Genomic DNA, 8,270 nt, shown 5'->3' with positions numbered 1-8,270 from the left:
TGTCTTCTTGAGTGACAAGCCCGTGGCTGCTGGTGAATTGTTCCGTGCTAATTTTTTTTTTTTCTTCTTCTTTTTTTTTTTTCGCCATCCTAGCCAGGAATGAGAGACACTCAGTGGGGAATTGCGGCACTTTTGTGATTTACACATGTCAAATGGCAAAAGACACTGGCTCCGGTCTCTCATGCAGACAGTTCTCTGCATGTAACTGTAAATATTTAGTGTATCATAAGTGAAAACAAACTATTTCTTCTACTGTAAATGTGTAATTCTTCACTTTTTTTTTCCTTTTGATCTTTTTCTTTTTTTTAAATTCTTTTCTTTTTGGTTAGTGCTCTCAGGATTCTTAACACATAAATGAAGGAATGATGGTTGTGGCGAGCTCCTTTGGACGACGCCGGCGAGGATTCGACGCCATCGGGTTCTTCTCGCGGTCCAATCAGGTGGATCTCTCTCACTTTCCATAGATTGCTTGACTTTTGATTTTTGAACTACAAGGTCACCATATCCCACTTCTTAGGCCTTCTCGGTTCAAGCTCCCCCTTTTTCCACCTTTTATTTTATTTTTTTCCCCCCTTTGTTAATTTGCTTTGCTGTGTATCAACCTAGATGAGGTATTGCAGGAGCAGTAAAAGGGAGGATCACCTAGTTTGGTACAACATTTACTGTTTTTTACTGATTTTCCTTTTTTTTTTTTTTGGATAATGAAGAATGAATAACCACTAACTGAAGCTGATGACGAGTCTACCTGTTCCGATACGAAGACAAGGGAAAGTGCAGGCTGCGGTGGTTTAGTGTAGAAGTGAGAGTGTATCATGTCACAGAGTTAGTTGACGTGAGTGTGGAAATACGTGTTTTAAAAATGACGAGAGAGAAGAGAAAAAAAAAAAAGAAAATGTAAGATTAAATCATTCTATTATTCTTCAGAATAGCAAAACTAAGAACTTTTCAATGTGGGCATGCAGACACATTTATTAAATGTGACTATTAATTGACCAAGGTCTGTAATATTTGTATGTCACTCAACACTTAATTTTACTTTTGACAGCGATCAATGTTTGTCTCGAAGCGGCCGGAGAGAGCAGTTCTAACGCTAAAGTATATATTCACATTGGTCACCAACGCGCTCTTCTGCGCGTGTGTTCACCACTTCCACAGGAGACCAGCAGCTGTTCGATTGGGTTTTTGTTTTTTTTGTTTTTTGTTTTGTTTCAAACCATTTCAATAAACCAGCAGTTCTCTTCCTGGTCAGATCTCATCACGGACTGAATCCCCTTAAGAGCTCATGAGCACAGGCCTCAGTCTTGAGTTTACATCAGCGTGCCATAACACCTCCCCCTCAAAAAAGCTGATCGTTGCGCACAGGTTTCACGAAACGCAGGAAGCACCTGGAGGGTTTCTGAAGCCACTTTAAATGAATGGAAGGAAGGAGATTGTGATTGTTTTTTTTTTGTTTTTTGTTTCTCGTCTGTGGGGATTGTTTGACCTCAGGTGTTCCTCCTTTGGCGACAGAAACAAACAAAAAGGGCATTTTTGACAACATCATAACACTTAACGGAGAGATAATGTGACCACGGCATATTGTGCGAAAACCCCTGTGAGATATTTGCTGTGCAAACTTTTTTTTTTGTTTGTTCCCCCCACTACTTTTGCATGAGGGTGAAAAAGTGTTGCACAAAAAAAAAACATGGAGGCACAGACTTTGCGTCATTACGTTGTTGTGCAAGGAGAGGTTTTGTCTGTGCTCTCACTTTTATGTTCTCCTCGCATTGTTACTTTGAAATGCATGCAGTAATAATCACAGCTTGTATCTTAAACAACCACTGTCCTGACGGTCGTAATAATCACATGTGCTCTGGAGGGGACGGGAGGAGGGGGGGCGGGGTTAAAAAAAAAAAAAGAATCACACGTCACACTTTATTTCACACGGCGGATGAATCGGACGGGTCGGCAGTCGATAGAACTTCTCATGTCTGTACAAAAACGGAGCTCTTTTTAAAATTCATCTCCCGAGGCCTGCGTCACACCCGCCCAGGCTCGGAGAGTCTACCTGTAAACTTGTACAGTACTTCGGAAAAGAAAAAGTAAAAAAAAAAAAAAAAAACAATTTGCATTTCATTTGAAAATGGAGAAATTACATTTTGATACATCTGTTTGATTTTTTTGTATTCTGATTCCAGAGTAAGTTGTTCAAAGATGTTCATATGTGACAAACTTTCCTCTCTTCTAAGTTATTTATGTTCTTATATGTGCTAGTTGAACTGGAGTTTGCTTCTGATACTTTATTCTTTTCTTTTCTTTTCTTTTTTTTCTTCTCCCACCAACATCAATGATTAAAAACAACTCGGTGTGATGGAGTCAAATGTTACATTCTCATTTTTGTCTTTGTTACCCTGTGGCATGGTTTGGGTAGACGAGCAGAAGAATAAATGCCTGTAAATTTACTTTCTTTTTAATTTCGTAGTCTATGTAAAGTTTTTAGATAAACGTGCACTGAAAAAAATGTCCAAATTGAGTTGAAATGTCGTAGGTGATGTAGGCCGAAAGAACACAAGATTAAAAAGTAATACTACTGTCTGATTTTAATGTTCACTGTGTTTTATACAGTATCGGAAATTTTTGTTCACTTTGAACATTTTTACTAAAAAAAGAAAAAAAGTAAAAAAAAAAAAAAAAAAAGATTTCAAATTGTATTGTGCAAAAAGAGATGTAATTTTTTTTTTTTGGAGTACTTGAAATGCATTAATTAAAAGACTCGTTCAAAATAAAATAGCCCCCTGTTTACTGTCTGTAACGTGTGCGCTCTTTGGCTTTTTACGCTTACGTGGGGTGACGTTCCGTCGCGTGCACACAGACGTTTAAACTCCCCCCCCCCCCCCCCCCCAAAGTCCCTCTTTAATTTAGGAGTCGAACAGAAAAACCTGGTATTACAAACCGTTGTGGTGACGTTGGAAAGACGCGAGTCCTGCAAAATACAGACGATCGCAGTGCATGATGGGAGGTTGTTGCGGCTGCCTGGGTCTGTGCTCCAGAGGGTTTCGAGGACGATGCTTTGTATGACTGTGTTCTATTTAAGTGTGGCTTTCAAAGTGTGGGGTGGGCCGAGGGTTTTGACCACAGGAACAATCTGGAGATTTAAAAAACAAAAAACAAAAAAGCAGTTATGACAGACGTATAAAGATTTACTTGAAACATGTAACCCTCTCAAGTGTCCACATGGTGTTTCTCCTGAGCTCCTGCTTTAGGTGTTTTTTGAGGTAATTCATCAACTGTTGAATGAGTTTTGCTTTGACTGGAGTGTGTTGATGTGCCTTCGTGTTGGCTGGACTGCAGCAGAGAGGCAATTTCTGTGGAGATGAACTCCTTTCACACGGTTACGTCTTTGTGTTTGTTTTCGAATGAAAAAGCTCTCCTTTCAAATCAAGCTCAAACACAGTTCAGGTTTTTATGCATTTTTCTTTTTTTTCATGATTTACAGCCTGATCACTCGGGATTAGCCTGATTTGTGTGTGTGGTTTTTTTTGTTTGTTTGTTTTTTTTGTTTCAATGTGAAGAGAAAAACTATGTGAAAGTAGGATGTGGCCTGAGTAAATGGACTTCATCTGTATGATTAAGGAACAAACTAAAATGATTGAAAGTTAATGTGCATAACAAAGTTTGAGGCAGTTACACATTTTTGATGAGTTTTAAATACTGGGATGAGCTCTCTGTTCGATGTCTGAGACTCCAGCATTTGTTCATCACTTTTTCTTGAAGATGGTTGTAATGTTTGCTACAATAAATCCTTGAGACTGTGTTGTGTATATCCTTTCTCTTTTTGTTTTCTCGTCATTTTCTTCAACACTACGATCGAGGCAAAGTGTCAGAAAATGTCCAGAACGATCCTCAGATTTTCTTAAAGCTGCTACTGATCCTCCAAACTCTGCATTGAGTGAGGACTTTCTAAAAGTCTCAGATTAAGTATAATATATTCAGATGAACATATTTATATTATATTTATACTACATTTTGTTGTAGCAGGTAGTAATATTACAACAACCAGACATATTATTTATGTGAAAGGTGAGACAGGAAGTGTGTCGATTACCAGGTGAAACACTCCCTGAGTCTCACAGCAGCAGGACCTTGCATGTGCAGCAGCAGCAGCGTCCCCTGCAACACATCCAGCCTGCAGTCAGCAACACTCACATCTGGAAATGGCTTACGGATCATTTTCACAATCAATATAATATAACATTCCTGCAGTAAGCACATTATTCAAACCATCATGCAGACTGTATATTCACAGTAATCAGTTTCCTGTACTTTTCCACATACATGAATATTAATAATTCATTAATTAGTCAAGTATTTCTGATTCTGAAAACAAAAGTGAGTCACAATGTAAACAGACCGAAGACAAACACGATAAAAACATTTGTGGATGAAGATAATTTTATGTTACATTAAACCTTGGCTGAAGGTTTAACAGTCTCATTTGAAGAGATCAGATTTGACTTTGCTATTTCAACCTGCAGCAATTTTATGAATGTTTATCAGGGAATAAAATAATCCGTGGATATTATGAACTCCAGGAAAATTCACAATCCGCTGCACACTGACATTCTAACCGGGATCTAATTAACCAACGAGCACATTGGGGTTTTGTTTGGGGAACAGAGATGAAGTAACCAGGGATTACAATCTGGATTATTGTGATACTGCAGTGCGAATCACAGCAACACTGCACTGTCCCCAAACAACAGAGATCAGTCAAGCAAATGTGAGAAGACTCATTATGAATTCTGGTTAATCTGTTTGTACAACAGCAGAAATTTAAATCTAATCTGGTTAAAGTGTGGATTATGAAGCTCAAGTTTTTTTTTCATTGTATTTTCAGGTTTTCTAAACATGGTTGATGTGTTAGTTTAAATCACGTGGGATTTATTAAGCCCTCAAACACTGTTTCTATAATCATAAACGATGACGTTCTGGGATATAAAACTGCTTTGATTCTGTGTGAATCAAGCAACACTGAGGAAACATTAATTGAAATGTTTCATGACATAGAACATTGTGATCATTTAAAAGGAGGTGAAAATTAACAAAGAACAAAAACACAGGGGAAATAAGAGGAACTGCATTTCAGTGTGTGGATTTGAGACATTGGCTGAGTGATGAATTAAAATAAATCACAAATATAAACCAGTTAACAAAAACAAAGATTAGTAATCTGTGGGAAGTATGGCGGTATGAGTTTTAAAAGAAAGGGAACATCTGTATTTGTAGGTGGTTTGCTTAAATGTGCTCTTAATATGTGAATAATTCTCATTGTTGACTGAAAAAGTGAAGAAGAAAAAACGACTAAGCGAATGAGCTGATTGCAGTGGAGGAGCGTCCACAGCAGAGGGAGCAGCTGCTTTAGGTGAAGTGTTCAGGCCAGAGGTTTTGGAAGCAGCTGCTGAGTAAACAACAAAGCCACAAACTAGCTTTTCACACGTTTTTACGCTCCGTCAAACAATCACTGACAACTTTGGAACCTTTTCACTCCAAATTCCACATTTAAGAGCATCTGCTTGATTTGATTTGATTTGGAGCTCTTACAGTAACTCCCTTTTCCCCCGCAGGCGCATGTGTTTGTTGTGGTAAAACTCTCCACGGAGTTGTTACACACATCATTTCTATTGATGAAACGATGTGTCCGTGGTGATGTAACAAACCGTAGGAAACTATACGTCTGATCCCGGGAGCGTGCGGTTTTTTTTTGTGGCTGCAGTTGAAAGGTGGCCTGCAATTGATTTTCAATAGAGATCCTGAGCTGCAGTCGCTTGGGTGTGAGATGAACAAGTCACCAGAGTTTAGGTCCGTTTTGATGCAGGCAGCGAGTTGTATAGGATCAATAAATATGTATTGATGTCGTTGTTGTTGTTGTTGTTACTCTGGTGTATATTTACCCTGTCTTTCCACCCCTATGCCCTGTTTGTATCCGTGACACTGTCCCGTCACGGCGGTTGTGTATTTGGAGTGTCCTTCTCTTCGCGAGGAGCTGAAGTCGAGGCCCATCAGCCAGCAGCACCTTTTGTTTGTCTCTCCTTGCACGCACAAAAGCGTGATTGTAAATGCAGCACTGGTTCCACATCGAGCTGGACGGCAGCGAAACTCGCGCTTCCCATTCACACTGCGACAATAGACGCACAATGAAAGCACAGAAGTAACTCCCGGTTTGGTCGTTTCCATTCAGTCTTGTGTCGACTCGGTCAGATCCTGCAAGAAATGAAGGGATGCTTGTTCGATAACCAGAGTCCTCTCTTTCAACAACATGAAAAAGTCTCAGATATGCACAACTGTAAAAAAAAAAAATAAATCTGTGGGTTCAGATGAAGGTTGGCGCTGCTTTGAAAAACAACTTTCTTCGTATTGAACTCATTTCGAGGGCCCACGTGACTCCAGAGAGAGAGAGAGAGAGAATATGAGATGCATATTTACAGCCACAGTTGTCAGAAGTCATGAGCAGTGTTTGTCGGCGTCTTCAAAGTGGAGCTGACTCAGCACAACGGCGACCTCCTGCATCATTCGGGGGCCTCGAATCGCTGAGAGACAAGAAGCGTTGAATCACATGCACCTGCACACGTATCATTATTGAACCACCGGTCAGTCCACACACGACTGATTTTCCTCCTCTCCCCCCCTCTCTCTCTTTCTCTCTGTATGCAGTTGTACATGAACACATGACAAGCTGGCATGAACAACAATGTGATCTCTGTGTTGGCCCCCAGGCTGCCGTGAGAAACTAAAGCCAACCACGTTTGGGAGTAATAACAACATGGAACTGATTACTATGATGAAGTTGGAATGAGTTTTTTTTTTTTTTTTTTTCTCAGGCAACTGAAGCCGCTGTCTCTCTGTGTCCCGCTCCCTGGACCAGCTGTGGAGCTTCATCATTAGTTGACGTTAAACACCCGCCATACTCTTTCTTGTTGCAGGGCCTTGTGTTGCTGAAAATATTCATCTTTAATTATGACTTATTAACTGACGTAATTGAGCGAAATAGCATGCGTGTGCCACATTGGACCAGTGAACCAAAACGAATAATCTGCAGATTATTAAAACCCCTTAATTACATAATGCATATAGATTCTTTTTTTTTTTTTTTGGTCTGAGTAGTAAAGTAAGTACTGCAATCAAGTATGCGTTTTCTCTCAATTGCACAACAATGAGTTAAACCAATCCCTCCATGCATCATCACTACTTTATGCACTTCAGGTCTGTGTGAACTGATTGTGATGATTTAGGAAGCGAATGAAACCTGACCATTTTATTCAATCGTATTATACTTATTTGCATTTAAAATCACTGTATATTTAAATTCTACTACATTTTACAGTGTTTTGCACTGTATTTCACAGTGCATGCCAAACGCACACATATCAGACGCCTGAACTCGTCCAACAATCTTCTTAAACACAACAGTACCTAACAGTACCTTTCTTTCAGCAGTTACTGCTTGAGTTGCATCTTTGACATGTATAGATGTATTAAGTACAACAGGTTTGCGTAAATAAGCCCATCATGTTATATTTCAAGTCAAAAAATGCACTGTTTTTAGTAACGGTAGTGAAATGAAGTGAAATATCCCGTAAGGAACTGACATTTGTAGAAACTTTAATGTAGGCAAACAATACTGAGAACAAGAAATAAATAATAAACAAAAGGGAGAATTCAGTGTGTGTCGCAAACAGTCAAGTTAAACTGAACAGAAAACAGTAACTTAATGTACACAAGAGGTCATCCCAACTGATAAGGAAAGAAAGCCACACTTTAAAGGAAATGACAAAACTGCATGCAAAGACTTGTTCCTATATATACACAACAGAGTATTTACAAGACAGTTTAGTACAGCACATAACATGACATGCTCAGGAGCAAGATTTTCATGTGTTTACGAAAACATAGAAAATAGAAAACAATGGATGAATGGATCACTGTCTCACGAGGATGGCCCAACTTTATGCTTGTTTACTTATACAAACAGTACAAAACAAAACATTTCTGGTGGTGTTTAGCTTCTGGTAAAAAAAAAAAAAGAAAAGAAAAGAAAAGAAAGAAAGAATGAGGACCTGTGCAGTTGTCAGCTGTGCAAAGTTTGTCTCTGCACAGTATGAAGTCATTTAAAAGTAACTAAAGCCGATTTGTCTACGACCGAGAGCGCACCGACACAGGAAGTCTGCGCTCTTCATCCAACTGACAGTAAAAATAGCAAAAAAAAGAAACAACTTATGGATGTGAACATCTTA

Source organism: Blennius ocellaris, assembly GCF_963422515.1.
Source record: "Blennius ocellaris genome assembly, chromosome: 11".
In the NCBI taxonomy this organism is placed as follows: domain Eukaryota; kingdom Metazoa; phylum Chordata; class Actinopteri; order Blenniiformes; family Blenniidae; genus Blennius; species Blennius ocellaris.
This window is presented reverse-complemented; position numbering follows the sequence as displayed.